General features: G+C 34.1%; 1 pseudogene across 1 annotated transcript; it reads left to right on the top strand.

Moving 5' to 3' along the window:
• Window positions 1-8,356: 8,356 nt before the first annotated feature.
• Window positions 8,357-14,391, top strand: LOC147388725 (putative glycosyltransferase At3g07620; annotated as a pseudogene). Its single transcript, XR_015170837.1, has 5 exons — window positions 8,357-8,472; window positions 9,893-10,736; window positions 10,830-10,960; window positions 12,749-13,097; window positions 13,211-14,391. The product of XR_015170837.1 is annotated as a putative glycosyltransferase At3g07620 (transcript).
• Window positions 14,392-18,014: the final 3,623 nt, after the last annotated feature.

Genomic DNA, 18,014 nt, shown 5'->3' with positions numbered 1-18,014 from the left:
GACATTAGTATCGTTAAGGTTGATACTTTTTATAAGTTATTGTTGAACTCAACGATTTTTTTAAATGTAACTTTTTACTGGATTTTTTTTTCTTTAATAATAATAATTACTTTTTGATGCAACATAAATAATTACCATGTCTGAAAATAGTTTGTATGTTATTTTGAGACATTCTAGTAATTTTTTCAGTCAATGAGGAAGATGGTTCCATGACTTACATTGAGGATGAGGGTAGTTCTGAATTAAAAACCATTCACTGCAATGAAACATTCTCATCTTTTAAATAATGGGTAGCTAAATTTTGATCAATTTATTCTCAGAAACAACAAAATTTTGATCAATTTATCAACGGATGGAATATTGTCTTCCTTGATTGATTTATGTTGGGTAACATGAACCATGTATATGTATGTGGTAACCAGATCCTCCTCAAAGATTCCAAACCAAAGTTCAAGAGCTACAACATATGTGGTTATAGTGGATAGTGAAATGGAAGTCATTGATAGTAACAACCACCACCACCACTACCACCAGAAAATAACTAATTGGCCCTACCTTTGTTGACAAAATTAAAAAAAAAAAAAAAAATTCTTGGAGTGGGACAATAGTTTAGTGACTAAGAATTTTGTAATGTATTGAGGCAATACACAATACCTTACAAATTTGTTTATAACAAATGACGCAATTCGGATAACTATGAAATTCAAAGTCGATAGGTGTCTATAGAGGTTACATGCATTAAGGGTGGTCCCAATTACTCCAAAGTTCACAATAAAGATAATGACAAATCAATATACATGTGATGGTAGAATTGTTTCTAAGATGGGTCACCCTAATGCAAGTAAGAAAGTAGTCTCAAGTTGGTGATAAACAAATTGAAAAACAATGCATAATGTAGAGCATGTGACATGCTCAAGGACACAAGGAGAGATTAGGGTATCCATCTTCAGTACATAAAATGTTGGAGAGCAAAAAAGATTGTAATAAACAAATTGCATGAAAATTAAAGGGAGGCATATAACTTTTTACCTTGGTATCAATGTTGTAAAAATTGATTGCATATGTGATATTAGAAGACTAAATCGCATATGCCATAGTGGTATAAGCAAAAAATTTGAGGCTGCACAGTATGTGATGGCATAGGAAAAAAATAGGCAATTGCATATAACATATGCACTCGCAAGTGTCCAACCATTGGACAACAACTTATTATAATTTTTTTTTTTAAATTGCCTTCTCATTTGCTTATAAATATCCTACACTTATATTCCTCTTTTATTCTGCTTCAAATATAATTTTCATTGAGCATTCTACGAGTTTAAGCATCAAAATCATCAAAGACTATTCAAGAATCAAGATAAAACATTTATATTCTCCATTCCATTCTTCTCTCTCTATTTGTTATAATCTCTACTCTAGTCTTTATACTTTTTTTTTATTCTTCCAAATTCAAGAAGATTCTAAATCAAGACTCCAAATTTCAAGAATCGAGAACAAATTCAAGAACCAAGCTTTTCAAGACTCAAGATTAAATATCAAGAATGAATAAGCTTGGACTTGAGGTATTTATAAAATTATTTTACTACTTTTTTGTTTGGCATTTGAAGAACCTGAATTCTTTATCGGCCAACCTAAGGCTCAAATTGAATGAACCCGATTAAAAATACAATCATTACCATAGTTCCACTGAAAGAAAAAAAAAAGTGGTTTGTGAATTGTATAGCTACATAAGCCAATGAGGAATTGCACTCCACAAGAAACACCATGCTCACATGTCGGGGTCAAATCCTAGGGTATGCCCAAAAATTAATCTTGAAATCAAACGAAAAATAATGGAATATTTAGACAAAACTTCTAGGAAAAAAATGAGATGATGCCGATATATTAGAAGATTACATGGAAGGTGGAGGTAGTGGTGGGATTGATGATGATGATAACATTTATGTACATGATATTCCTCCTATGACGACATTGATTGAGCACTCTAAACCACCTATTGCACCATCAAGAAAAGCCTTTAAAAGAGCTCATGGTCCACTAGATAGATGTTGTAGGCCACATCCCGAAAATAAGGTACCCAGAGAGAAAAGGGCAAATACCCCACACAAACTACAATCAAAAGCCGTGTAAAGGATATAAAAATTAATATCCAATACTTAACAAATTAGCTTTACCAAGCGAATATTACCTTTAATACTTTTAAATTGAAAAGTTTTAAGGTCATGGTTGATGCCATAGGATAATTTGAACTAGAATTTAAGGCACCACTTTACCATGCAATTAGGGAGATGTGTCTAAAGAAAGAAATAGAGTTCACTCAAGATTTCCTTAATAAATATTGAGAGAAATGGAAGACATGTGGGTGTATTTTAATTATCGATGGATGGACTGATAGATCTGGTTGAACAATAATTAACTTTTTAGTTAATTTCGACTGGAATTATGTTTTTTAAATCTATTGATTTATCGACCTATTCTGACACAATCAAATATCTTTTAAAATTACTAGATAGTGTAATTGATAAAATCGGAGAAGAGAATATTGTCCAAGTGGTCACGGACAATGCAATTTCATATGTGACTACGAGTCGTTTGTTAATGGACAAGAGACCTCATTTGTATTGGTCGTCTTGTGCGTCACATTGTATTGATATTATTTTAGAAGACATTGGCAAGTTACATATTAAAAATGTTGATAGAACTAGAAAAAATATTTTTTACATGTATAAGCATGCTTTACTGTTGTAAAGAATGAGAAAATATATTGATGGAAACTTACATAGATCGATTATTACCTGATTTGTAACGGTTTTTTTTTTACTATACAAAACTTGCATGGAAAGAAAAGTAAACTTAGAAGCTTTGTAGTATTAGTCGAATGGAATAATGGACCTTGATCAAATAAGATTAAAGAAAAATTAATTGTTCAAATCATTCTTTCTCAAATATTTTGGACAAAAGTTTGTAAGGCCTTAAGAAATGTCAGACTACTAATTACTATCCTAAGATTGGTGGATATATAGTGATGACAAACCATCAATGAATTACATTTATGATTATATATAAAGGCTAAATTAAAAATAATAGAAAATCATGCATTTAGATAAATGAGTTATAAGCCTTTAATTGACATTATAAACAAGAAATGAGAAAATCAAATATCGTTTGTCTTGTATTTAACTATGTATATTCTCAATATAATCATGTACTTTTACGTTATTGATTGTGATGAAAAAAATTCGACACACATGATTGGATTCCTTAATGCTTTGGAACAAATGATTTTAATGAAATATGAAAAAGACATGATATCGTCGCAATTAAATCGATACAAAAATAGAAGGAATCATCGGGAGGGAGATCATCATCAAACACAGAACAACAAAGACTCCCAGTAAGAATAATATAAATATGATTTAATGTTTTATTGAGATTCATTCAAGTCTTCAATTTTAAATTACTAAAATATTTTTGAATTAAATATAATAGTTGATTGATGGGCAACCTACAGAGTAGATCCAATTTCAAAAGATCCATGTTTGAAGAAATTGGCCATATGAATTCCTGGCCAAATGTGTTCTGCATCCGGGTGTGAGCGCAACTAGAGTACAGTTGAGATGGTAAATTTTTTTTTGATATATATTTTTAGTCTTCGTGTAATACAATCAAAAGATTGTGTGAAAGATTTTTATAAAGGAATGAACAATTGGGGTTCTAAGACCTCATCTCCTATGATGAGCTTAATGAAGATCATCCATGAATTTTTTATGCATTGGATGAGTTAGTGTTTGAAGGAGAAGATCTCACTTGGGTACAAGTTGAGCAAGTTATTTTTGCATCGACACCCGAGAAGAGTTTAAACCAAATAATAAGAGGTGGTTGATCGAGTCAACAACTACTTAATGAAGAAAATAAAATACAAGAAAAATAAGATGTAGGTCAAGATTCTTTGGATGTTGATAGAATTTTGATTAGATCAAATGAAGATGAAACTAAAAAAGACTATGAATACGTTGAAGAAGGTGATGATTCAGACGACAATGGGAATAAAAGTGACGACTATAACGACAATAACGGAGATGGTGACGCCGGTGATGTACCACAATGAATTAGGAATGGTTGTGTGGAATACATGGCAGGTTATCATCAATAAAATTAGTTGTTCACTTGTTTCGTGTTTTGAATATTTCAAATTTCTATGTGTATGACTTGTATTAGATATTTTATATTTAGATTAAAACTTATTCTTGTGTTTTTTGATATCTATGTAATTTTGGACAATATTTCTAAGTTAATCAATATCTATTTTGATTCTTTTTTTTTATTATTATTTAATTTTCTTATTTTTATTTAATTTTTTCTATTTTTTAAGTTGTTGCATATGTCACTACATATGCTAGCTGGCATATGCAATAGCATATGATATTTGAAAATACTGCTTGGTATTGTGACAAGGTACAAATGACAAATCTCGGGAGCATTGCAATGTATAAAACTAGATCTGGACGTTGATTTCTTCGATGTTTTATATCTTTTCATGCTAGTAGGGTTGATTCTGATAACTATTGTCAACGACTTATCTTCTTGGATGGAATCCACTTGACCCCTAAGGTTAGTGGATGTTCACTAGCTGCTATTATTATCGATGGCGACAATCATATATTTCCAGTTGCATATACGCTTGTGGACAATGAAAATGACGATAATTAGACGTGATTTCTCATGCCATTGAAATTCGTAGTGTTTGACTCACGAAAATTGACTATTGTATCAGACCATGATAAGGGTTTAAAGAATATAATTACAAATGTACTCCCAAAACCATTCCATGCTTATTATGTACGACATCTAGAGCATAATTGGAAAGATTATCTAAGGGGGTCCATGCCGATATCTGAAAATGTTGAAATTGCATATTTAGTATGGCTCCTTGCTTATGCACTTGACATGAAATAGATAACTTTGACAAGGTGAAAGTTGTCTAAGGTGAGTCATACCAATGGACATTGAGTAGTGAACCTGAATATTGATGTAATATTTTCTTTTAAAGTGAGTAATATAACCACTTGGCTTTTCTAGCATAGTTGAAAGTTTTAATGCATAAGTTTTGGCCCCTAAAACTTTCAATTATTCACTTGTTGGATGATATCCGAACAAAAGTATTGGTTAAGATGCATGAACATAGAGAAATGTCCACCTAATGAGAAATTCTTTTGATTCCATCAATTAATGATATACACAATAATACAATTCATAAATCTCAAGTTCTTTTTGCTAACTTGAGATTGTTCGTTGTGTGAAAGTTGACTAACAAACATGTACATGCAAAGAGTGTCAATTAATAGGTATCCTATGTGTACATGCTTACCCTGCGATTAGCATCCTTAGTCGATCCATATCAAAATATTGTACGGACAATTATTTCATAGTCGACAATTTTGTATGACATATGCTGAAATTATTCATTTGAGTTCTGATCATGACAAGTGTATAAAGACAACACTACTGGAAGTCAGGGTACTACCCCTTATTGTATGACAACCAACAGGATGATCCAAGAAAAGATGGATTGAATCTTAAGCTCTCCTACTTGTCCAGTACAATGTAGTCATTGTTCAAGTTATATCTTAATATGACTACTTGTAAGAAACCACTTCTCTAAATGCAAATGTTATTTTGTTGAACAAATTACTTGATTATCATCTGAGTATTTTATGCAAATCTTATTTGTTGATGTTTACTTGTGATTTATCTATGCAATTTGAATAATATATATTTATGAACATAAACTAAAGCACATTTAGTATAACACAACATGTACATTACTTAAATTTTTTTTTTTAACATAAATCAACAATGTTTAATACAACATTAAAAAAAAAAAAATTTGCACAATAAATTGGTCCAGAATCACAAAAAAAAAAAAAAAAAAAAAAATTGTTCCTCAACCCTTAACTTCTAGTATTTACCCTATAATCAGGGAAACCACTATCTTGTAGCGTATTTCCTTTATCTACTCTTCAGTAAATTTAACATCAACCTTATCTCCCTCACTCAAACACTCCACATATCTCCAAAAAAAAAAAAATAATAATAATAATAAAATAAAATAAAATCCCTCAGTCATCACCATTACTTTGTTGGAGTGCATTCAAATAGTTTATGATTATTCAAGAAGACCATGTCTCTAAAGTGTTAATGACATTGATACTAAATAAAATCTAGTTCCAATAAAGGTCGGATTCAACTTTTATCTTATCGATTTTTGGTCAGATTCGATTTTTAAGTAATTACCCTAATCCAATCCATTGAATATCCTAATACTCAATACAATATGGTTGATGAGTTTTGGACTATCTTTTTTTGGAGGGGCTTCATAGTTCACACTAAAACAATTAATTAGATCATTTGCATAATGGACTTTAAAAAAACTAAATCAAATAATAATTTTTGAAAGTTGTTATTGGCACCTCAACTTTTACTCATTACACCCCAATTAAAAGTAAACAAAATAAATGAACGGTTGAGAATAAGCAAAAGTTCGGTGCTAACAAAATCTCTCTCATTTATTTGCTAGATTTCTATTTTGGAAAGTCTTATTCAAGCGGCAATAAACTCTAAGGCCCTCATATTTTTATGGGCATCTTTAAAAATGAAAAGTTACTTTGGGCACTCCATATCAAAGGGTACCTCTATTATAACCCTTGCATTCTTGTCATCCTTTCATTTGATACGGTTCCAACAATTTCTTCGACTCCACGAACCTGGTGGTGAAGAGAGATTTTAGCGACTCCATCGATAAAGAAATAAAGAAGAAGAAAATAATCAACTATGTTAAAAAAATCATCTAGCATTTATAAAGTCATGTGAGAGGTTCCATTCGACATACTTTGAACTATGTCGAGAGGGTCCATACGACATTCATAGAGCCATTTCGAGAGAGTGAATCCGACATAAATTATGCCTAAAAATAACCCACCGTGTCGAGAGTGCCCATCCAATGTGCGATGAGCCATGTCAACACTGTACTTCCAATATGACCATTTTTTTGGTCCATAGTTCATTACTTTGAAGGGCATCTATGGAGGATGAGAAGTATGACCTAAATCCTTTATATAAAAAAATTAATTTGCTAAATTTCAAGGGTTTACCACAAAAGATTCATCGATATTTTTCATATTTTTTAAAAATATAAAACTTTTTGCTAAGATTTCGACTACTAATATTGTAACCTGAACTTTCTGATGTATTGGTTCATCAAAGAAGACAACAAAAGTGTAAATTAAAAAAAAAAATGATTATAGAGAGAAGATTAAGGTTATGGTGGTGCCCTTAGGAAAAAAAAATTTAAGATTTTTTTTCTTTGGCCCGCCCTTAAAAATTAATGGTGTGCGAATATAACTCGCCTTCTATTTTTGAATTTAAGATTTCATACAAGCCTAATCATAATTGTTTACATCTACTGTTTGAATGAGTGTTCTAATGTTGAGATTATAATTTGAGGCAATCCTTTGTAATGTTTGAAGAGTGTGCTTCAATTTTTAATTGGGATGTGATACATAATTTTAAAAATTTGGGTGTAATATATAAGAGTTGGGGGTGCCAATGTGTCACGGTCATGTTCTTTCGAAGTGAGGTCGTGCAACGCAAGATGATGCTAATCCACAGCAAGCCTGTAAAAATGATCTTACATCACAAATGTAGCAAACAAACAAGATAACGGGACAACATGAGGCAAAGTCCAGAGGTAATTTTGTTGATATAATATTGATTACACAGCATAACACGTTATAAAAGCATAAAAAAGTGTTACAAGTAATAGATGATCGTATGACATGCGAGACTCCACGTAACTTGAGTCGAGGGTTTTAGTCAACGTGGGTGTAGATCGGAGATTGGGAAGCTCTAGACACCCCTCTTACAAGGTGTATAATATTCTTTTCCTAGATTTCCAGAAGGAAATATCAAAAGTAGAGGCCGACCATACTCATTTATTACAAAAATACCACTAAACTAACATATATGTCTTGGCACGAGACTGATATGACTTCATAGTGAGCCTTACATAATGTTACATGGGTGCTCCCGGGTGATTTCGAGGTGAGCTACACCTAAAATTTAAGTGTCAGAGTACATGACCATTACAAAGTTCTCTTTTTTGTTTTTAAATCGAATAGGTAGAAGTAATGAAATTGAAAAAAAAAAAAAAACAAAATCAATTTGTCATATGTCAAATATGCATTTTTGTCATTTACGTAAGTCCCATAATATCCTCTCAGCGTACAGATAAGAATGTCAAAAATAGCGGCATTCATATCATGTGGTTAATAAAGAAGGACATTTTAGGGAATAGGCAAAAACTTTTTAAGCTGAAGTTGACAGTTGACAGTTGACACTGGTTTGAACCTTGAAGTTGAAACAGTTAGAGCTTTTCAACTTCTTTAACCATGGCGAAACTCAAAACACAGAGAGGTAACTTAATTTTCTTCAATAATTCATTTTTATACTTGAATTTGAACAATATCTTCTTCTTCATCATCATCTTTGCTTGAGTCTGAGTATTTTTATTTTATTTTATTTTATTCTCCACTATGAAAGATTTGGTTTCTGATAGATCTTGTTGATCAGATTGAATTTTTTTTTCTCAAAAACGTGCTCCGATTTCTTTTACTTGAGCTATCAGTTTCTCTACTGAGGATTTACAGATCGAGATTTTATTTCCTGAAATTATTGCTGGAAAAGCTCTGGCATTGATGGAGAACTAAAGAAGTGTAATTATTCAACTTTTTTATTTATCTTCTAATTGTAATTTTCTAATAAAGAACGAAAGAATTTCTTATGAGTGAAGGAATCCTAACGAATCTGATCCAACAGGGATTCGTTAGTGGATTGAAGGCTGTTGGATTTTCAAAATCAAGCTGTTTTTGTTCCAGATTTCTCTATTGGAGAAGGTTTAGACCTTTTAGAGCTTCTTTGCATGTCTAGAGTTCAAGAAAACGTATTCGATTCTTCTGTAAAAATTTAATTGAAATCAGACACACTTCTCTGTTAGAAGAATTACCTCATTCCTATTTGTTTATTTATTTTTAAGTAGATTGAATTGTGTTGAAATTTAAAAGATTATCTTGGTCTCAAGATGATGCTGTATATTAAGAAGTAATTATTAGTTTTAGATACGTATTGTCTTTTCTCAAATTTTTTTCTTGTTAAATTAACTTCTGTTTAGAGTGTTCGAAGTTATTTGGTTCAAGATAAAGGGTATATTTCCTTGTTGGAATATTTGTTCTTAAAATTAAGTTGTTCTGTATGCAATTTTCCATATATACTGTTCTTGCTTTCTATGCTGAAGCTGGTGTTACATTTCCCTTTGGTTCTTTCCCCACTTTTTGAACTTACTTATTTTATTTTTTATTTCTTCCTATTCATATGGACCATGAGTTTTCCTCTAGAAATATGTCTGGTACTGTTTTACTTAGAGAGCTTCTATTGCCACGCCAACTTTTGCTAATGGCACTCCAAGGTGTGTGCTAATTCTTTGGTGATTTACATTTGAATTGGGGTGGCGTTAGCAAAAGTTGGTATGGCAATAGAATCTCGATTTTATTTAGGATGTGAAAGATTATCTTGGTCTCGCAATTGTGAGATGTGGATTAGCATGTGAATTCTTGGTTTTTCTAGTGGATCGGGGTTAACTTATTGAAATTTAACGTTCCATTATCCATTTCTCTATTCGTGGTTTTCTGGGAGAGTTTCTTTTTTTTTTTTTTACATGTTCAGTGTTTCTGAAACTAATGCTTGAACTGCTTTGCATTCTTATGATTGAAGTATATATGAAATTCCATATCCACTATGGAAAGCACTTATTTTCTCACTGAAGTTTTTGATTTTGCAGAGTAGGAAGAGGTAGTGGAAATTTGATTTTCCAGATGTTTGATTGATTCGTAAGGTACTTGGCTTTTGGGTTCTATTTTTATGAGATGGAGTTTTCACTTCATTTTCAGAAGCTATGTCATGTTGAAACGAAGAGATTGCTTCTAGTGATAGGGATGGTAGTTTCTGTTGTTTTAATCATTCATATTTACTTGCTCCCCTATGGAAATGTTTTTCAGTCTCTATTTCCTTTAATTGGAAAAAACAGCTACCCAGCTGGAGATTCTTCTCCTAACTCTGCAATGGTTGGTGGCTTAAACGATTCAACCTCGACTGATTTACCTATGGCTCGTGAGGTGGTGCAAAATACAAGGGAATCTGATCTACAGGAGGAAACTAAGCATGTCAATGGCACAAAAAGAAACATCGAAAGCCCAACAAATGGGTTGGCATTAGAGGAGGACATAGGCCAACATAATGCTTTTGAAATAGATAAGGATATAGAGCCAGATAATAAATATTCACCTGAGAAAGTTGTAGAAATGGATGAGAATTCCAGATTTGATAATTTTAAAAATCTATACAATGATTCTACATCAGAGAATGGTTTCTCATTAGGAAATGTGCAAAAAGAAGATCCCAGTTTGACATTAGAGAAGATACCATCTGTTGGCAAACAAGCACCAGATATGCCTTCTGAGGATGAAGGAACCAAGTTACTGAAAAGTGGTCCAGCCACTTCAAATAATAAACCTAGAATTCCTGTAAAGAAGGGTAACTCGTGGGAGCTGCCTCGTACATCAGTAATGTCAATATCCGAGATGAGCCTTCAATTGGTTCAGAACCGTGCTTCTTCTCGTTCAATGGTATGGGTTTGGACTTTGGAACCTTTATTTGGCAGAAAGGTTGGTTGGTTTCAATACATAGATTTGTATTGACATTTTTTTATTGGGTTGTAGAGACCACAATGGTCTTCAGTACGTGACCAAGAGATTTTATCCTCAAAATCAATGATTGAGAATTCTCTTATCACAAAGAATGATCAAAAGCTTTATGCACCACTCTTTCGGAATGTTTCTACATTCAAAAGGTAAGCATTTTAGAAGGCAAATATTCTTATTGTCATCATCATTACTATCTTTGTCGTCTCAATGCCTTATCCCTCCCATGATCCATCCTTATCTCTCTTTCAAAGTGTCTGGCCTTGGCTATTACTTGCAGGAAGATGTTTTTGTTGTCTTTAAATTTGTTTGCTATTTGTCGGGGTGTATGGAAAGGACGATGCAGCCACTTTTTTTAAGGAGAATGTCACCCATGAGGTCATTATAAGCATTTTAGGATTATTTTCTTTTTGCGAAAATCATTTAGAGGGGTTTAAGGGTGTACTTTTTTTAGGTGTCTTTTCAATGGGGGCTTATATGTAATGAGAGATTGTGAGAACTACAGGTCTTGGTTGGCGAGTTCTCTCTTGCTCTTTTTTTTTTTTTTTTTTTTTTTTTTTTGAGACCAGATCATGTGCACCCAGGTTGGAGGAATGAAACCCTCCTCCCACATCTCAATGCATGCCACATAAACCTCAAACCGAGGAAACTATGAAAAGAAGATATTTTAGGCTTTAATTTCTAAGAATATTACTTACGTGGCATGTATTGAGGTGTGGGAGGAGGGTGAGACCTTGGGTGCGTATGATCCAGAATTTTTTTTATTTTTTTTGGGTAATAATCTTATATGCATAAGAAAAACCTTATCCCAAAAATTTGGGGTTAACTAAATGAATCTTGTACATCCATTCAATTCTGTCTAAATCAGTTCTTTGTTAATTAAAACGTAGTCATATATGTTCTCACCACCTCAACCCATGTTTTTTGGTTATCGTCTCGTTCTTTTACAACCTTCAACTCACACATTCCTTCTAACAGAGCTGCAATTGTTCTTTGTTGCATATGATCAAATCATCTCAATTGACTTTCCCTTAATTTATCATCTATTGGGGCTACTACATTTTGAGAAAAGCGTTCATTTCTAATTTTATCTTTCTTAGTTTTCCATAGTTTATTATCTTGTAAGATGCAATTTAATTTGACCATACTATATTTTCACATCGTACAAATGCCAAAGTGTGTCTTATCCTTTCTCTAGGCTTCCATACAAGGCCTCATATACCAGCTAAGCCTTGGAATTCTTCTTCAATCTCCTCGCCAGAACATTATGTAAAATACATTTGTAAAACTGTCTACAGGACATAGCCTAATGCCAACTTCATATCCTGCTATTTTTTTTAATGTAAACAGACAAGGCATCCATTTCAGTTTTACTTGTGTATGATAATTACTTATAATTGATTTTAAATTTTTAATTTTAGCTCTGTATTTCTGACTGGATAAAAAATAATACATTGGAAGCAGAAAAGCAAAAGATGCCACTCCAAGGGAATATGTGAATGTGTGAAATTTCTGTGCAAAAGTGGGTCAGAGTTGATGTGGGAATATGTGGAGCTCCTATGAAATATTATTGAAACATTCTAATATTATCTATGAAGGAAATTACTGTTATAACAGAAATAATATAATGCTCCGTAGCCTTTACACTGTCATAATGTCCACTTTAAAATTTGATTTATAGTGTAAATGATTTGGATATGATTTGTGTGAACATCTACTTTTTATCCTAATCTATGCAATTAAAACCTTTGTAAAATTTCATTTTCTGCATTAATTTTGTATTATTGGCAACATCTTATTATAGAACAGTTATACTTCTCTATATGCTTTCATAAATGTTCACATATCTTCGCTCCTGCAGTCCAAAATTCAATCATTTTAAGGTTGCCCCTACGAACACCACTTCACTTAAAACTGCCCTATGATCGCATTTCCAGGAGCTATGAACTGATGGAACGGATACTCAAAGTATATGTTTACAGGGAAGGAGACAAACCCATCTTCCATCAGCCAATAGAAAAGGGAATTTATGCTTCTGAGGGATGGTTTATGAAACTAATTGAGGCAAACAAACAATTCACGGTTAAGGATCCTAGAAAAGCTCACCTGTTTTACTTGCCTTTTAGTTCACGAATACTAAAGTACACCTTGTACGTACCAAATTCACACAATCGTCAGAATATAATAGAATATTTGAAGAGCTATTTGAACATTATCTCAGGAAAATATCCTTTTTGGAACCGAACTGGTGGAGCAGATCACTTTCTTGTTGCTTGCCATGACTGGGTATGCTTCTGATTTAAATTCCATCAATTTTAATCACTGCAACTTTAACACTTGTGATTTTATTTGAAAATATTCAATTAAAAAATTTATTTTATACTGCTTTTTTTTCTTAGGCCCCATCTGAAACGAAGCTCTATATGTCTCATTGCATCAGAGCTATGTGCAACGCTGATGTCAATGTAGGCTTCACAATAGGCAAGGACGTGTCTCTTCCAGAAACCTATGTACGTGTTCAGAAGGAACCTCTGAGGGACCTCGGAGGCAAACCTCCCAGACACAGGAAAAATCCTTGCCTTCTTTGCTGGGAACATGCATGGATATCTCCGTCCGATCTTATTACACTACTGGGAGAAAAAGGATCCTGACATGAAAATCTATGGTCCTATGGATAGTGAGGTCAAGAACAAAATGAGCTACATCCAGCATATGAAGAACAGCAAGTATTGTATCTGCGCTAAGGGTTTTGAGGTTAACAGCCCACGAGTTGTTGAGGCCATCCTTTACGAGTGTGTACCCGTGATCATATCTGACAATTACGTACCTCCTTTCTTCGAGATTTTGGATTGGGAGACATTTGCAATCTTTGTCCAAGAGAAAGATATTCCCAACTTGAAAGACATTCTCCTTTCGATACCAGAGAAGAAGTATCTGACAATGCAAATGAGGGTGAAGAAGGTCCAACAACATTTTCTTTGGCACGCCAAGCCTGTAAAGTACGACATCTTTCACATGATTCTTCATTGAATTTGGTACAACCGAGTTTTTCAGATAGAAGCTAGATAAGAGTCTGGTACATTGTGATTATCTCAAGTGGAAAGAACCCACAGGAAGGAAATAAAATGAAGAGAAGCATCCCGTCAAATAAAATTTGTTGAACATGTCATGGCATTTTCATGAAGAACGATATATACTCCCCCATATTTTTGGCAAGAGCACAAAGAAAAGGGTCTATGGGGCTGTGTGCAAGAAAATAAGATCAAACAATTAGAGGGTGTGGTTGCAGTTGGATCGTGGATGGTGTACTACCAGTTGTGTAAATGTCTTGTATTCTGTTGCACTATGCAGAGCTGCAGGGGTCCCGCTGCCCGGTCAGCCCTAATGTTTTAAGGAGTATGAAAAGGGCAATCGTGTAATATTTCCTAAAGGGGTTTTCTATATTTTTTTAGGGGGGGGGGTAAGTTTTACATATTTTGGTAACTCTCAATTATATAAATAGAGATCTCTAGGGTTGTAAAACTTATGATAAAATAGTGATTGTTTTTGTTTTGTTCCGTGGACATAGGCACACTACCGAACCACGTAAATCCTTGTGTTTTGTGCGATTATGTTATTTTTGCTATTTCGATTTTTCCACAATATCATCTGGTATTTGTATATATAATACCACTGGAACATTTCGGTACATCATTAGAAACACATCTGGGTTCAATAGACAGCACTCTATATCATGGACCCTTGGGTTTGCTTTCCTTGCAAATATTCAATTTTTTCACTAAAACGTGTAGCCCAATGCCTGACTATAATGAAAAGTTTATGAGATGTTGATAAGACGGACTACGTTTTATGTACCTAAACGTTGAGCGTAGTTGAGATGAGGAAGATGTTCTTACTTATTTTGCCCTTATTTTTGGGGAATATTTTAATAATTTTTGGATGACATTTTGGCTACATATATTTGGGATTTGATCGGATTCTGAGGAATAATATGTTTATTATGAGTTTTGCAGATTTGGGTCTCTCTTTTCTTTCTTGGCTTGAATTTAGTCTCTTTTTTTTTTTTTGTATAACTCTGTGTTTTGACTTCTTGACTCCTTGTCAATGAGCTATTTTGTAGTTGATCTGGGTTAAATTTCCCAATAGGTGTCTTTGTTTTCATAACTTCTAATCTGGGTATTTGCTTTGTTCATCTAAATTTCATTTTTTTTCTTCTTATTTTTATGATATTTTTGAGTGATTTGATTCCTGCTTGGTCAGTTGACACAAATTATAGTCTCCCTTTGCTTTCTTGGTTTGATTTTGGTCTCTTCTTTTGTATAAGTTACTCCTTGTTTTGGGTTCTTGTTGATGAATTGAGCCATTTTGTAGTATTTTAATTTCTCAATGGGCGCTTTTAATTTTTCAAAGTTCTCCAAACGAAAAATGGGTGTCTTAAATAAAAGAGTTGACATCATGTGTGGAGGGATAAATTCTCTGACCTAGTCTCATTTAGAAATAATGGAGTTCATTATTCTGACAATACCTAAGTAGTTGATTGGTGTTTTAACGAGAATATAGGGATCAAGAGTAAGGAAGTCCGCGAATGAAAAGGACCTAATCCTTGAGATCTCAAAATTTGGGCATTAGAATCAAAAAGGAACTCTTAGAAAAAAGATCATATACGATTCCAATCCCTCGAAAAAAGGAGATAAGATTGGAAACGTGTAAATCAAGAATCCTTCCTCTATAAATGGGGATGAATCTCCATATCAAAGGTACGCAAACTTTCCGTAAAAACTCTATTCTAAAGAATTTCATAGAATTTAACTTAGGCAACAAAGGCTCTATGGAATAGGGAGTAGGGAAGTTTTTCTTGAAGTGTTGCGTATCATACTAAGCAAGAGCAATCTCGAGAAAATCACAAAATTGACCTCTACAATTGGCACCGTTCATGAGAACGAAAACAACAAGCATGACATACACACGACAAACACAAGGAACAATAGCAGGAGCTGGAGCGGAAGCGACGGGAGTTATGGCGGTGGTGTTAGTCGTGGAAAACCAAGCGCCTATGGCCTAGGAAGCACAAGGAAATCAAAACCCTGTAGATGATGTTTGAACTCTACTGGTGCAAGTTAGGGTAGAGTTCTAGCAAACTATTGATTGGTAATCTGATGAGATTAGAGCTCTTGGGAAGGAGAATGGGTAGTTAGGGTAACAGAGAGCTAAAGGGTCAGAGAACAGAGGGGGAAACGATGACTCCACGTGCCAAACTGGGAATCATGACCTAGAGGTGCAATCGAAACCAAATTAAGTCAGCCAGGGGCACAACTTACCATCGAACCCTCTAACTCTCAGGGAGGTGGAGGATTTGCTAAGATAGGGAGAGGACACTGCAAACAGGGAAAGGCAAGTAGGATGACTCGCTTAGTTGGTAGTCAGAGATCTGAGAACATTGCCATTCACGAAGGTGATCCTGAATACCAAGCCACCGAGGAAGTTCCACATGCTGAAGTTTGATTCCTTCAATGAGACCAAGGATACTGTTGAACATGTCATGCAATATAAGAACCTGATGATCCTTTATTAAGGGGATGATGTGCTCACCTGCAAGATGCTCCTTTCTACGCTAAGGTCGGGAGCCATCACTTGGTTCTAAGGATTACCACAAGGCTTGGTCGAGAACTTCCAACAGTTGGAGGAGTTGTTCGTGGCCTAGTATATCCATAACAGGCATAGGAAGGTCAAAGTCAATGTCCTATTTTACTTAAGGTAGGAAGAGAAGGAGTGCATTTGCTCGTTCGTGGCTCACTTTTGTACTCAGTTGTTAATGGTAGAAAATCCTAAGGATGGCATGGTGATTCAGGCTTACATCAACACGGTTATGTCAAGGACCAAGTTGCACGAAGAATTAATTATTTACCCGCCATAACTGTAGAAAAATGCATTACCCTAGAGGAAACTCTTAAGAGTAGGTCTTGGGAGGTGAAACCGATTGTACATGCCATTACCCCAACCAAGGCAAAAATCGAGAACAAGGGGAAAAGAGAAGAGAAGGTAGCATGTAGAAAAAGGACGAGAGAAGTTATAAATTGGAGTTTGTGAAACTCAAGAAGAGTCTTGACGACATTAACCGAGATGCCCTCCGAAATCTTGAAGCACATTAAGGGAGATCTGAGCTTCGTGCCACTTCCTCTGAATTACCGAGGGAGGCCAAGAAAGTTGTACTGTGAATACCATAGTGCAGAAGATCATTTGACCAATGATTGCTGGAGGTTGAAACGTATAATCCAGGATATGGTAAATCAGGGAAAACTCAAGCGATACATAACAATAACAACAAAGGAGCCCATGAGGCGAGATCCCCCACTTCTGCCTCTAAGGAGACCACTACCAACATAGGATTACAAAGATCGGAGAATCCTTAACACAATCATCAGGGAGTTCGGGTCTAATAGGATCATCAGCATCTCACATCGAACTAAGGCCCGAAAATCGTAGTATGAGATAGAGGTCTACCAAATCTAGGAAAAAACGGTCGTGGCACAAGTACCTGAAATAGTCTGGAGAAATAAAGCAATGGTATTCACTCAGAAAGACTTGGAAGGGGTGAAAAGTCCACACAATGACACCTTAATATTACATTGGTTAGTAAAGATAGTAAACTTTTATGCAAATCTCAAGGCATTCACCACCGATACCACCGCATCACCCAAGTTGACCAAGGCACTACGATCCATGTGGGTCTAATGGATCTAGATTTTGGCCTGTGACTTTGGTTTGGATCCTGGATCTCAGTGGATGCTTCGAATTCTATTGATTCTTTTTCAAAACTTTACGACTTTTTCACTTACACGAAAATAACTATAATTAGGTCTAAAATACACCATTTATTTGAAATCTATAATAATAATAATGGGCTAACAATGAATTATATCTAATTAGTGTATAATTTACTCGTAAAGTCTATGTAATTAGGGCTCTAGAAATCACTTTCTAGACCCTGATCACATCCCCAAACTTAAATTTTGCTAGTCTCGAATAAAAATTAAGTAAAAACTAAATTATAAACCACTTTCGTAGGTCACATGACTACATTTAACGAATATTGTAAGTCCTTAAACCCTTAGATTCTCCTAGTAGATGAGTTTGACTCGTGAGGATTTGTATTAAATATACCCACAAAATTCTAACACTTTATAAAAATATCAAAATCAAAGT

The sequence above is a fragment of the Akebia trifoliata genome, chromosome 12 (genome assembly GCF_017979445.1).
Source record: "Akebia trifoliata isolate Shusen 1 chromosome 12, ASM1797944v1, whole genome shotgun sequence".
In the NCBI taxonomy this organism is placed as follows: Eukaryota; Viridiplantae; Streptophyta; class Magnoliopsida; order Ranunculales; family Lardizabalaceae; genus Akebia; species Akebia trifoliata.
This window is presented reverse-complemented; position numbering and strand designations above follow the sequence as displayed.